Source organism: Propithecus coquereli, unplaced genomic scaffold, assembly GCF_000956105.1.
Source record: "Propithecus coquereli isolate 6110/MARCELLA unplaced genomic scaffold, Pcoq_1.0 Scaffold451, whole genome shotgun sequence".
Lineage (NCBI taxonomy): Eukaryota > Metazoa > Chordata > Mammalia > Primates > Indriidae > Propithecus > Propithecus coquereli.
In genome coordinates, this window is record NW_012150297.1 from 1,820,509 (window position 1) to 1,836,163 (window position 15,655).

The window sequence follows — 15,655 nt, forward strand, 5'->3', positions numbered from 1 at the left end:
GAGAACTCTTTACAACCCTGTAAGTACGTAGAGATACCTTTCTAATAATTAGGCACCAGAACTTTGCCTGGAATTTGCAAACTCAGACAAAGGAACTGGACATCTGGACAGAAAAGACACAGGAACCTGGAGAGACGAGATACCTCACTCTTCATTGGATTTCAGCAGAGAAATAACAAGTAATGCCAAATTCCTCCTATGAAGGCCAATCTAACAAAGCTGCTCATTTTATTTCTTTTCCTCTTTTTTTTTCCATATGCCTAGTCAGCTACTCAAATTACCACTCATTAGGAAAAACTGACATAAACATATCTTAAAAGGACGGCTCTCTATGACAACAACATCTCAAGTATCCGACATGGAATCACAGACAAGAGTCATCCCGCTTTGCGCAAAGGGTGCAAGAGAAAGGAGCAGGCTTCCTGCCTCCCTGCAAGGTCCTCAGGCTTGGGAAGCTGCAGTGATTCATGTGACAACATGTCACAACACAGTGACCACTGGAGATAAACGAGGCTCCTCCAAAGCCAGAGAAGATCAATGTGACACAGCGGCCAGAATCTTTGAGCGAAGTCTAAAAATAATCCAAATTGACTGCATTTCTGTATTCTAGGTCAACTGGTTCCCTCCCCACTCTCGAGAGGCAGGACAAACAGCTGTTATAAACAGTCGGAGGCTACGACTCGAATCTCACAGAAGCAGAGGCTTCCAGAGTGTTCTGTCTCTTCCATCTTCACTCCACAGAAGATCTGAAAATTGATTTAGAGTCCTGACAACTCAAAGTTAGGCTCCTTGTTATAGAAAGCATAGCAGTTTTTGACGATTTTAGAGAACTTAAAATTTTTTTAGCAAAAAAAAAAAAATCTTTATTTTGAAACTAGGAATAGAATACGAATACTTAACTGGAATAATCAGTTGATAGTATTTTTAAGAGAAAGGTAAATTAATTTAGGCTAATAATACAGTTGATTAACAAAAAATATGTCTCCTTGTAATTCTTACACACTACATAAGGCTACTGTTTTCACATTTTAATATACCAGAAATCATTGTAGCAAATAAGAATATTTTAAATTTATTTAAAATTTAAAATTATTTTTAGGAGCAAATTTGGTAGGGCAAAATCATTCTATGTTTAAAAGATAATGAAGTTAGTGAACCAAATTAAATTCTCAACTCAGTGAGTCATCTAAAAAAAGTAAATGATATAAAATAATATACTGGATAGATCTCATGTTAAGTGTTCTCAATACAATTAAAAAAAGATAATACACTGGGACAATTCATTTTTAGGACAGAGAGAAACTAAATAGCAACTATTACAAAATGATTCTATCCAAGAAAAACTCTAACCAATTAAATTGAAATTACAATTCCAAGGAGCATAAAAAATAAATATTATTACTGCTATTAAGTATATAATCCTATAATGACCTCTGCTCTTGGTTTTACATAAGCTATAATAATTTTATTTTATAAGCCAGAAAAAAAAGATATTAAAAGTTTAAATAAAAATGAACAAGAAACATTGTCTCCCTACCTGCTCAGAATTCAAGAAAGTTCCTTAAAGCAAGACCTGCCTCTTTTTTGCAAAAAGGCAAGCTTGCAATGCCTAACTGACCCAACCTCTGGAAAGTCAAGGCCCTATATCACAGTGCTTCTCAAACTATCAGGAGTAAAGGATTAGTTTTTTTGGTTTGTTTTGTTTTTTGCCTTTTCAAATCTTCAATCCATTATGGGGCAAGATTTTTGTAAAATAAAACAAAAAAAATGAAATATTAAAAATTCATATAAAACTCAAGTCCTAATTTATAAAAATTACTATCCAACTACTATAAAAGTTTCTAAAAGTTTACTCTTAATTTCTGTCCTTATCTTGTCCCGGGCTGGTCTATGGACCATACTTTGAATGGCGTGCTATAAAATATTAGCTACCGAATGAAAGAAAACAGACGCTGAATTCACCGTAGAGGTGGCATTGACCTGAGTGTCAGAGATCTGATCTGCAGCTGACGATGTGTGATCCTGGGTAAGTCACTGGCCTTTCTGGGCCTCAAGTGAAATCATCTGTGAGACAGGAAGTAGGGCTACTCAGTAACTTTCTTCAAACAGTTTTAGTACCACGTGCTTTTCTTCAAACAAAATCTTAAAGACTATGGCCCACGTGTACAACACATTACGGGGGCTCTGGCTGAGTGGGGTTGGGGCAAGCCACAGCCCATGTCCTAGCCCCCACCCCCAGCCCTCTCGTAAAGGCCCCTGGGGTTCCCGGAGCTCTGTGGAACCCAGTTTGGAAAATAAAGGATGTATTTTTTAAGGTCCATTACAATCCTAACATTCATTGTAGCCTAGGTAATTTCAGAGCACTCAGCAACAGGAGATTAACGGACTTTTGAGAATACAATTGGATCTTTAATATGATATAAATGCACATTTCTTAAAGTTGTCGTTCACTTTTGGGATTCTAACAATTGGCTGTCACAGAATTGTCCAGCCAACCCGTTTCTTCCAAAATGGTAGCTAAGGAGCAAGCCTGGGCTCCCCAATCCTGTAAAGCCTCAAGCTGTAAACTGGGTCCTCTGTGAGGCTCACGGCAGCTGATGATGAACTCAAGGTTGTACCTCAAGGCTGGCCACTCTTCTGGCCCTTCCCGGTGGGGCCAGGAAGAGACCATGGGGGACTCGAGTCAACAGTGTCCCCACCATGCTCTCCTCAGACTCCAGCTCGAGAAGCAAAGTTTCACCTTCTCTGCCAGCCCTTCCCCACGCTGCAACCCAAAGGTAGGTTCCTCTTCGTCCTGCTTTCATGACGTCAGGATGAAAACCTGAGGAAGAATGGCATTTCTGCTTTCCCAGCAGCAGAGAAGGATAGAAGGAAAAACAAGCCAGTATTTCACTCTCCTCCTCCCACACTAGGCAATCTGTGTGTCACTTTCTTATTATCACAAAAGCTCTTAAAACCATTTGCTTCATCTGTCAACAAATAAAAAGCCAAATTTAATCCCTTCAGGCCAAACCTAAGTGCTGGTGAGACTTTAACTAAAGAAAACGGCCCAGCGACTTGCAGCCCTGGTGTCTGGCAGGCCTTCCCCTCACCGCTTTTTTTCTTCTTTTTTTTTATGAGTGTCTTATAACGATGGTATGTTTGCTGACCTACAAGACAACATAAATTTTTACTGGTACTAAAACAACTTTCAAAAAAGCCATGACCCACTTTCTCCTTTCTGGCTCCTCTAGAAAGTAGAGGCAGGCCCCAAACCCTGTTTGAAGTCCCTGCTGCCAGGAGATGGCCAGTTTATGTCTCCTGTCCTAGAACAGGAAAAGGATGCACTCTCGGCACCGTGTGCTAGGGCGAGATAAGACCAGAGGTTCTGTCCTCAGCACCTTATCAGCTTTTCCTGCTACTTTCCAGAGCAGACACGGCTGGCAATGAACTAAACTCGCTTAAGGGGGGCTGGGTGTGTGAGTGGCTCGGGGTTGGAGGGAGTGAGGTGGGCAGGGGTGTAGAGAAGAGGTTCTTCATGTATCTTAAAATCATTTGCTGCCAGCCAACCCCCCCCCCCCCGTCAATTGCCTTTTCTTTTTTTAAAACACACAGATTTTGCATCTTTGCTAAACTGCAGCAACTGGGAGAGAGGTTTTTATAAGAACTTCCCCTCTGGTCGGAATGAAGCACCACTTTCCTTGCTTGGAGCCCTGCCCCTAACTGCCTGGGGCTACCAGCTTCTGGGCACGTAGCACAAGGCAGATGAGCGCACAGGCTGCAGAGGGCATGGCTTCTTGCCTTCTACAGGCACCCGAGCCTCCCTCAAGCAGCAGCATTTTCTGGGGGCCAGGACAACAGCACCCCCACAGTGCCAAAACACAAGTGAGGCTATAGGACACTTCTCCAAATTCAGAAGCATGTCACCAATGAGCTGCTTTGTTTTGCAACAACTCACACCTGTAAATCTTGGCATTTGGGGGGAGAGATTGGGAGGGGGCAATATAACTGCTGGAAAAGAATCCAGACTAAGCAAGGAAACTTAAAATTAGTCGTGGATGCGGTTATTTCTAACGAACTCAGGTGAAAGTACAGTTGAGTATCCCTTATCTGAAAAGCTTGGGACCAGAAGTGTTTCAGATTCAGACTTTCAGATTAGGAATAATCAACCTGTAATATAAATTTGGCAGTCTTCTTTTAAAAACGTTTTTATTACGGAAAATTTCAAACATATAGAGAAGTAGGAAAATAGCATTATGAACCAAATGCACCCATTAGTCAGTTTCAACAATTATCAGCATATAACCATTATCCCCCTCTTAATCCAAAGCAAATCAGACATTGGATACTTTCCCCTGTAAGTATTTCAGTATGTATGTCTAAAAGATGACAGCTCTAAGAAAAATCCATAATTATATTACCACATAAAAAGAGGAAAAAATTCCTTAACATCACTAAATATCTAGTCTGTGTTCACAGTGCCTTTATTGACTTATAATTTATTACAATTTACTTGAGTCAATTTCAGATAACATCCATATATTTATATGATTAGTTAATACATCTCTCGTCTCTTTTAAGCTACTGGTTCCCATCCCATCTCTCTTTTGTTTTCTCTAACAGTCCTTGGTGAAACCAAACCATCTGTCCTGTAGAGTCCTCTCATAATCTGAACCTTGCCGAACGTGTCCCTGCGGTACAGGTTAGCACGTGTCGCCGCGAAGTTCAATCCAGAGGCGCCCTTACTTTCTAACGCGGCACTTTTCACACTGCATGGGAAAACTGGGAGGGACTCATGGTTAAATATCAAATACCACGTAGGGTCGTGTCAAAAGTACCACAGACTTCTGTATGCTGATTTGGTACCCTGCAACTCTACTGAATTCATCTATTAGCCCTAAAGTTTTTGGGCAGAGTCTTTGGGGTTTTCTACATGCCATTTGCAAACAGAAATAATTTTATAACACTTCTTCCTTTCCCATTTGAAGACCTTTTCTTTTTCCTGTCTGACTGCTCTTGCTAGGACTTCCAGTCTGATGCTGAACAGAAGAGTTGAGAGTGGACATCCTTGCTTGTACCAGATCTTAGAGGAAACATTTCCAGTCTTTCTCCATTGATTATGATGCTAGCTGTGGGTTTTTCATAAATGGAACTTTCCTTCTATCCCTAAACTGTTGAGAGTTTTTATCAAGAAAACAATGATGAACCTTGTTGAATGCTTTTTCTGTGTCAGCTGAGATGATTATGTGGCTTTACTGTTCAGTCTGTTAATGTGACACATCACACTGATTGATTTTAGTACACTAAACCACGGGTAAATTCCACACAAATAAGGGTCTAGCCAAAAAAGAAATCAAGAAAACAATCCCATTTACGATACTGCAAAAAAAAGGATAAACTTAACAAAGGAGGTATAAAACCTATATATATACTGAAAACTATAAAATATTGACACACGTGCCCAATCCTTTGGCGCAGTGCTGGAGGCCTTTGCGCCAGGTGACTGTGTATGTCTTGGACTTCCCGACTAGACTGGGAATATGGATTATGTCTTGTTCATTTAATCATTTGTCATGCAACAATGCTATTGGATGATAGATAAGGAAAAACACCCAAGTAGAAGAGGAATTGGAAAGGGAGAGGGAACTGGATAGGAAGAAAACAATTAAAGTCGTATTACTAAGAAGAACTACAAAACAGTGAGAGTTTATCTGACGGGAGGGGACTACTGAGACTATAGCTTTGTGTAAAGACACTAAATCAGCCTAAGCCTGATCCTATGGTTTTAAAACACAAATGACTAGAAAGTAGGCTCTGTTGATGGCTCTCTTATAACTTCAACTCATAGCTGATTTTATTCATTAATTTTAAGAAAGTGCCCCCAAGGTATCAGCCTAACAGTTCTAGACCCTTATAAAGATCTAAAATAAGTCTAAAATAAGTTTCAGTGCTACACAGAAATAAAAGAAAACTAACTTTACTGACTGCCAGAGTCTACTCCACAATTTCCTACAGAAGATACCTTCACCCCAGAAAGGATACTGACATGAAATGTTCAGATTGACTTAGTAAAGCAGCTTCCGCAGGTCAGCTTTTCTGTTTGTACAAAAGGAAACCCCTCAAAATCTGGTTTACTGAAATCAAGACATAAAATAAGTTTAAAGACTTCTTAAAAAGTTGTTTAGAGTTCAAGCTTTCAAGATGCTTCAAAACCAGTCAGGTAAAACTTAGAAACTCTGTGTGATTGTAGGAGTCAGAATGAGAATTACAAAAGGCGCTCTGGACTGAAGTCAGTGGCCGGAGGCTGGATGTCATGACTGCTACTACTTTAGTTAAAACAACTTTTTTTGATGCAGAAAAGATAAATTTGTCAAAGAACAACAGATGACACATCAATGATGACCAAACCATTTTAGCCTTGTGCTCTTTGGCAGAGACTGGCTGCTGTACGAAGAAATACAAATCCTGAGTGAACTTCTTAGAGGCTCAGTTAGCTTCAGATATGGATTAACAAAATCTCAACAAATAGAAAAACCTACCACCACTCTGATTCCTAATCAACATAAAGAAATTATAATTTAAATCTTACAGAGAAAAACATTATTTGGAAAGCTCCCATAAAGTTTTAGGCTAGTTGAAGATTTGAGTTTCAAACAGAAATTTTCAGTTGTTATAAATTAGTTCCAATGGAATTATATAGGATTATAATTTAATGACAGATAAACATCAAGAGATAGTCTAAACTATACTTAGAGCTATTAGTGAAATCCTACTAATTTAGGGCTACGTTTAAGCTGCTTCTTGCATTATTCTTGGAAGGACTGGCCTAGCAAATTAATAGGTCAGAATCTTAGTTTAATACTTTACTGACAAGACTCTTAAGACTCCATTCAATAGTGTTTTGGTAATAAATTATCCAAATGACTTAATTACAAATACTTTGAATTACAAAGAACTCCTAAGGCAGAGAGAAATGTTTAAATTACTATAAAAATGCTTTCAGGTAGCTTCAAGCAATACGGTAACTCTCACTTATATACAAACATTTGTTGTACTAATTACAATTAGTTCTTATAATAGCAATCCCATTGGGACAGTTTGAACAATAAGCTGGGGTGAAGCTGTTTTTTCCTTTAGAACAAAGGTTCTTAAACCCCAAACCCAGATTTAAAAAAAAAAAATCTTGAATACAAATAATTTTCACAACACTGAACTAATTAGCGTTGAAAGATCCATGTTTAAGTACCTAATATGTGAATATATGTCGCTTGTATATGCACATCTTCATAAATGTGTGTACAACACCCTGTCCCCACGTAAGGAAGGAGTAATATGTATTCTAAAGGAACATATGATGTACCGAGAATAATTCTTTCCTATTTAGCTAGACAAGTGTGTAGGTTTGTTACCATGAAGATAAAATTAAAGATGGTAGGATTAGCTACCTGAAAAGATTCTGCGCTGGGTATATCACTACCACATTAAGGGATTTTGTATGGCTAACATGGCAGAACTAGGCCAAGGTGAGGAACAAAATGACGTGGTCCCTTTCATCAGTGAAGGTGTCCGGGTTGTAGGTGGCACCGCTGGTGCCTTTGGTTCATAATCCCCATCCCTTATCCATATTGTCACTGACCCAAAATGCCTTGTGCGCTGGTGGTATAGTGTGAGCATAGATGCCTTCCAAAATGACTTGTCCTCTTACGGAATTATCCTTAACAATTTGTTTGCTTCCTTGTCAATATATTTAAAGAGTCACTACAAGTAATTTAGGGAGGTGAATTTTGTGATGGCCAGAGAAACCTATTATCGTATCAGTTTCTCTGTGGTTTTTGTTTGTTTTGTTTTGTTTTTTTGTAGTAACTAACCATTTAAGTCTGTGACAGTCTGATAGAATAGGATGAATAAGTTAAGTACAATTTATCATGTGCCACCATGGGAAGAGCCTTAAGTTTTAGGTAAATTTCTTGTGACAATTAAGCCTATAATTGAATGTCAAGGCTAAGTCTGTGAACAGCATCAATACTTTCTGAGCCAACGAAAAAGTGAAGAGGACGTGATGTTATTCCTTACTGTTCTCTCACATGATTAGCTCTTAGATGACATCTGTTTCCACAACACCAAGTAGCCCAGCCATCTCGGTGAAGAGGGGAAGGGTGTCAGTAAAAGGTGGGAGCTGTACTGTGCACACACGATTTTTCCTAGGCAAGGAGGGCCAGGACAGTACGAACAGAATTATAACCCTGAGAAAGAAAGAAGGGAAAAAAGCGCCCAAATCTCTGAGCCTGGCTGCTGCATAGGCAGGACTCGCCAGCCCATTTGAAGAAAATTAAGAATAAATGATGCCCCTGAAGGGTTTTCGCTCCCAGAGCTGGCCACTGTCGGCTGGTGGGCCTCTCCGGGAGCAGCCAGCTGGCCTGAGGTCAAGCTCCCACTGCTGGGGACAGAGGAGGGCTGGACCCTGTGACTAGTCAATGCAGGGGTGCAAAGGCAGCCCCCGTCAAAGACCTGGGGCAGTTCTGAAGAGCTCCCTGTGAGTCAGCGGAGGACCTAGGACTCCCGGCGGGCCAGCTCCTCTCCCTGCCCAACCCTGCTTCTTCTGCCTCCGCCCCAGCCAGCAGTCCTGAAAGCTTCCTGCGTGCCAAGTCCCAGGGAACCAACCTTGCACCCAGCACCGCCTCCCCAAGAGCGCTCAGCTCATGGCAGATCGTGCCCCACTTCTATCTCTAGCATCGCAGCACCCACAAGCCAGCGTGTCCTGTCTACTATCTTAGCCCTCTCCTTGGTCTGAGTAAATTATCTCATGAGGCAACAATCATCGTGTGTGTGTGTGTGTGTGTGTGTGTGTGTGTGTGTGTACGCGCGTGCGCGCACAGCACGGGGGTAGGCAACATGCGTGTTCCGGTTACAAAAAAGTATAGATTTTAACAGCTTGACTCTTACCCAATTTTCCCCATAAGCTGTTACTTTTAATGTGGAACTTATTTTTTATGAACACATACATGTGTTACAGCAGAAATGTCTACATCTGACACATTATACTTGTATCTTCTACTTGACATTAATTCTTCGGAGGAGCTTACGTTAACTGTCATCTTTCAGAGTACTTCGTAAGTGACATGACAGCAGGATCCATGTACCTGGCAAAGAGCCATGCGAGGGAAAGTAAGGATACAAGTGGATCCGGCGGTGATGATAATTCATGTTATACAGTGAGCCAGTGTAGGGCTTCTTTAAAAAGTGAGTGTATCGAAGGACGCTGAGAAGAGGAAATCAATAAAATCCAGAAAATGGAAAATTCTATGAGACAAGGAACTCGAAGTGTCTTCTACAATTGCAAAGAAAAAAGAAAGAAGAAATGGAAACCTACACGTTAAAAGAATCTAAAAGACACTGCTGATTAACTGCAATATACAGACCTTGTTGGGGTCCTGATTCAAACACACACAGAAACTAAAAACTCACGAGACAACTGGGGAAATTTAAACACTGACTGGATTTGATGATATTGAAGAACGGTGCTTGATTTATTTAGGCATGGTAATGGCACTGTGATTATGTGTGTTTAGGAGTCCTTATCTTTTAGAGATTATAATAAATACTTACAGATAAAATGATACATCTAGGAGTTGCTTCAATAATGGGAGAGACAGTGGGTGGGAGTACAGTTGGAATGAGGTCGTCATCGTAATTCTCTCTACTTGTATATACATTTAAAGTTCTCCATGCTAAAGAGCTGTAAAGCGTGAATGTACATCTGCTGGTATAATATTAGGAGAGTTTCCTGGATTGCAATAAACCATCTAAGGCATCTGTGTCTAAGTGAAAGTGGTCACTAACTGACCACTGGTAGTCCCATTATACCAAGAGAAATAATCGTGGACCCACAGAACAAACAAGCCCGAGGGGAAGCCAACAGAGGCAGAAGGTGACCCCATCTATGCGCTGACTCAGACAGGAACAGAGAGGACAGTGAAGCGGTGGGTTTCCCTTATGAGATCATAGATTGGCCACCAGCAGCCACTACTAATGTTAGAACAGGGTTTTTCCCTGAAAGAGTCACAATTCCTCTCCTTGGCAAAACAGGAACTGATCCAACAGGAATATTATGTAATCCCAGGGAACGGAGGAGCCGGGGAAAAGCAGGATGCGGGTGGGGACGGGGATGGAAAGGCAGAGCCATTCACGGGGCGTGGAAGGGACGAGCCTAGGCCAGCTTCCCGCCAGCCTCCCTCTTCCAGCCCGCGCCTTCTCGCCCCTGATGACCAGGCGGGTCGTCAGAGCATGGGCAGGGAATGAGCGACCCGTCTTCTCCACAGCTGACAGGAGCTGAGGGCTCCCGGGTGACGAGAAGAGAGATGGGTGGGCGCACGCCGGACAGGCCCCTTTCTCTCCTTTTTCCAGCTTTACCAAGATATAAATGACAGATAAAAAGTATGTATGTTTAAGGTGTGCACGTGATGTTTCGATACACGTATGCACAGTGAAATGATTACCACAAGCAAGCTACTCAGCACACGCGTCACCTCACAGTTACTGTGTGTGTGTGTGTGTGTGTGTGTGTGTGTGTGTGTGTGTGTGTGTGTGTGTGAGGACACCTAAGGTCTCTTAGTACATTTCAAGCACACAGTAAATTCGTATTAACCACAGTCACCATGCTGCACGCTGGGTCTCCAGAACTTTTTCCTCTTAGAACCTGCGAGTCTGCACCCTCTGACCGAAGGGGCTCCCTTTCACTGCAGACAGCCCAGTGGTCACAGGAGGGGCATTTTAGAATTTCTCGAATAGCACAGGGACCACAAGCAACACACAGCACGGGCTCAGTGGCGGAGCCACAAATGCAAGCTCCTGCGGAGACCAAACGTGCTCACTTCATTGCCGTCTCCTCTGGCTATGGGGATCGTGGGTGTTTTTCCTTCTTCCTAATGCATATCTTTAGGTCATAACTTTTCTTTTTTTGTAAACTAAAAATATTATTTGGAATTAACCCCACAAGCTTAGGGCAGAGTGCTCTCTCCACGAGGACAGCTGCGTGTAGGACGTCAGACTGCTGTCGTGCCCGCGTGGCAGGTGGTGGCCCGTGCAGCGTGGCTGCTGCTGTGCTCGCTCCATGCTCCCCTCTCGTCTCTTTCACTTCCAGAAGGTTCCAAAGCCTTTCTCAAGGTTCTTCCTCCACCACACCCACTGGCGTGTGTCCACAGGGAGTCTAGCGAGCCTGAACGATGAGCCTCCTAGCACACGAGTGACAGGAAAAAGCGGCCTCACAAGAACGAAGGCTTCTCAGAGGAGGCTCATATGGCAAATGTCATGTATGCAGCATGCTGGGGGCAACTGCACGCACGGTATGCATTGACCAGCCCAGGGACACCAGCTGCCCCAGGCCCCCAGCCACACCACTGGCAGAGCGGCTCAATATCTCGGTACACCTACAGTCCACTCTGGGCACACCAGCTGCTAAACTAGGCCCGAGGAATAAAGCTGACGGGTGAAACTTGCTCGTTAGGCTACAATTAGAATTTAGGCTTCACTGCAAAGTTGGAAACACAGCTACGTTCTTTTAAAGGGACTGGTAAATTATTTTCATTTGGGGAGCCCCAGCCCCCATCTTTGTGGCTGCCCCTGATATACTTAGGGCATGTGCTGGCCCCACATGACTTCCTAGACAGAGTGTGACTGCATAACGTAATCCCTGGAGGAGAGGCCAGGGAGATGGTGGCTGCTCTCAGCACTGCTCGACGCAAAGGCCTCACACCTGGCCTGCGGCGCTGCTGTGGTTCCCGCCTGGGACCCCAGTGGAGTCCTGCCCCTCTTCTAGGGTAACCAGAAGAATCTAGCTTTTGGAGGTCCCGTGGCTCTCAGGACAACTATCCCGATCTCAGTCTCTGCCACAGAGGTGCTCTTTACAGGCTGCAGTGGCGAGAAACTCAACTCCCTGTTCTGGCCAGGACTGTCCGTCTTCCTCTGGCACGCGGGACCAACAGGAGTAGCACGGAGGCTTGTCATTTCCATCGTGTTCTTGGAGTCGGAGCGTCTGGATAAAGGTCCAGTTACTCAGAGACCTAGAGAACCAGTCCCTCATCAGACGAGGGCAGCCCTGCACGTCCGGCTGCCCTCACCCTCTCCTCGCTCTCTGTGCTCGGCTGACGGACCCGGCTGTCTGCAGGTTCCTCTCTATGCTCACGTTTGCGCACGTTGCTACTTCTGCCCGAGAACCTTCCTGCTTCTTCCGTCTTTTACAGATTAGCTAGGACAAGGTCTCCTCCAGGAAGGCGAGACCCGTGTGAGGCGAGGTGGCCCTGAGGCCACGTGCGCACCTCCATCCAGCACAGCAGTTACCAAGCTGCATCTCTCTGCCACCGCACCGTGTGCTCCCTGAAAGGGCAGACCATACCTCGTCCTCACGGCCACTGCTAAGAGTGCCTGGCACCCAGCACATGCTCAAGAGCTGGCTATGGGATAAATGAATGAAGTAAAGCAGATTCCCAACAAAGAGAAATACTCTTAGAGATGGAACTCATGAGAGATTTGCAAATGGTATGCCACATACAGACCGCAGGGACTCACACGAGGTTACGAATGATATTTTTAGGATCTTGAGACTAACGGTTACATCTACGGGTGAATGTAATAGGAAAGAGCAAACTCCTTACGGACCAGGATTGCTTTATTGTGGTGACACGGCCTGTCTGTGCAGGACTCGGTACTGGTAACAAACAGCATTCTGTGTTGTATTACTCACAGTATAGCTGTAGCCTGTGTGAATTACTCACACCGTAATGTGTGCTATATACAATTCTAATAAATATGTGTGATTACACGAGACACATCACTTCGCTGTCTGAGAGGCCCGTCTCATAGCCTGCTCCGGTCCGCGGCTCAGCCTCTTCCCTCCCAGGTGGAAGCGCACTGCCCGCCGCGCCCGCTCCCCTTCCAGATCTGCTGAATCACACTCCCCATGGGCTTCTCAGTGCACCACTCCCACCGCATTAAAATCCTACCATGTGCCAGCACTTTGCTCAGGGTGGAGATACGGGTGATGATGGACGAAAGCATGGTCCTTGCCCTTGAAGAGCTTCTAGAAGCATCAGCTTGAGTAGTTGCTGCTCCCAAGTCAGTGTCTCCTAGTGTTTGCATTCCCTAAACTATTTCAATGAGCATATCATCTATATAATCCTCCATTAGCTCGTCTACAAAAAAATTTCACACCGAATTATTATTTATGGCAAGTTTTCCTCAGCCAAGAGTTGTGTTTCTGAGCTTGGTTTGCTCAAATGTTTGCACCTAGACTATTATCTTCCTACCAAAAAGCTTCAAATGAGCTATGCTAAAGAAAGCACACACATGTCCATTGGAATGTAGGCATTTGTTTAAATTTTACTTACGAAAAGGCATTAATTTCAATAGCCAAAGAAAGACAACCCTATTTTTTAAAAATAAAAGTACCGTGAGCTCACAAGTCGTTTTGCCTCAGGGATCTGTCAGAGCAGTAACATGAATCCAGTTAATGTTGTTATAACAAATCATGACAACATGAGTCACTTACGAGCATTTTAGCATATTCCTTATTACCTGTACAGATTTAATTTAAGATAAACTTAAAACAAATATTATTGCAATGAGTATCTATTAGCAGATTCAAAGAGGCAAAATAATTCAACTGGGGTGTGTGAAAACTACGATGCCCAGCTTACCTTTTATATAAGATGATAACTGCATTCAAAGATTTGAATAGTTTCAAATCTGAACAAATATAAACTGTTAAAAAAGTGAACGTATTAATTGTTTAGCAGTTGTTTGACATTAGCATAATAACTCTTCGCTGATTTTTCTCTTCAATAATGAGAGTGTTATGGAGTGGCAATGAAGGAATATTTTTAGGAATGGGCTCATACAGACCAAAGTATCAATGCTTAATCACTGGTAATTTATCACAATTAAAATTTTAAATTACAAATATATTTCTAAATATATATTCCTTTAACCTTATAGAAAAGTTTTATTCACAAAAAGTAGCTTCGTCATATATTGAAACAGTATTACAAAGTAAAAAGGAACAAATGCTTTGCCTGTATTCCTTTTAAATGAGTGGGAAGATGCCCTCGAATTAGACTTGAATTTAAAACTAAAATTTGAGTAAACGTTTTAAGATGGCATTTTGTTTTTAGTGACATCAAATACAAAAAGTGCTCTGAATTCTTCCCAGGGACAGAAAGACCATTTATCTATTGTATTTATTCAGGGCAAGCTTCTTGCACAGGTCAGACTGAGAAATTTAACAGTACTGAAGAGAGGTGGTGATAAAGGGTTGAAGCTGGAAATGAACATGCCACATATTTCCAAATACTTAAAGAGGAGATGGGTATTCATTCGGATAATCAGAAAATAAAATTCAACAGCTTCTTGACTTTATAAATGCACAATTCTAACATTAATTCACTCAAAAAATCACTTGGGCAAGGTGAAAATGTTAATATAAAAATAAGAAAACTCACCAAATCTCCATGGCTGAGGCTTATCAAACTTCCACCTTGGCCAAATAAATTCATAGAAATTTCTCTGACCTGGCTGCATACAGAACTTGGCCCACTCCCAGACTCTCTTAGCTGCTATAATCAATGAAGCAGAAAGGAGTCTTTCTAAAGATGCCGGCAAAATGTTCAACAATCAATGTCACCTTAAGTAAAAAATAAGTCTTTAGCTTGTAACTTCATGACTTACTTTATACTCACTGCTTATAGGGAAAAAACCAAGACTCTCAAAGCATACTGTATTACCTAAACAGGTAAAGTTAAAATTAAAGTGATTTCACTTTTTAAATTAACATCTACTCTATACTAGGGAATGCCAAATATTATAAGTCACCAAAAACAACGAAAAGGCCCTTATTCACAAACACCATTTGAGTTTTTTCACGATACCTACACTTCTGTCCCATTCAACTCAACAAAGAATTTGTATGGATGAGTAAAATGGAGCAATTGCTTTAACTGCCTCAAGGTAGTTTGAGAAAAGTCATTACAGTCAGAAGAGAGGCGCAGGTGCTTCATAAAGGGAACTGGTTCCTGACTTCGGAAGCGAGTGGTGAAAGAGCTTAGAGCCTGGAGAACCAGTAAGTTCAAAGGAAAATGAGATGGAAGGTTTCAAAAGAAGCAGATGACTCAGAACAGCACGTACAATAACTGCTGGATGCATGGAAGCAGTTTGTTTGCTCAGAGAAGAGAGGCTTCTAAGGAACCGTGAGCAGAACCCAGGTAGCAGGGCAGCCTGGGGAGAACTTCATCCGAAGTCAAAGACCTCAGGCATTTGAAAGGCACAGGTTCACCCTGGGCCAAATGGAGCACCAAGGGGTTTTGATTTGGTTAATTTCAACCAGGGTGGAGACAATGGGCAAGAACCTGGTGAGTTCTGTGTGTCCTACCTGTACTCCAGCCTTTGTCACAAAATTCACTTGGCCATCAGTCCACCTTGGGGAGAGCAGACTGGGAAGGGGTATGACAAGAATTCTCTATTATAATGATGACCCAGCTAGCTAGGTGTGTCTTCCAGGTTGCTCTTGTGTTTCGTTCTATTCTGGAAATATATTTTCCGTAAAACTTTTTATAACGGTTGGATATGGGAAGTCTTAGAAAGCAAACTTGTTCACTCCAGACAGTTGTGAAAATCCATCACTCTGCCT

At 42.4% G+C, this 15,655-nt stretch overlaps 1 protein-coding gene across 1 annotated transcript in view; it reads right to left on the minus strand.

Moving 5' to 3' along the window:
* Positions 1-15,655, minus strand: part of SOX7 (SRY (sex determining region Y)-box 7) — a 74,729-nt gene that overhangs the window by 32,233 nt on the left and 26,841 nt on the right. The window lies entirely within an intron of this gene.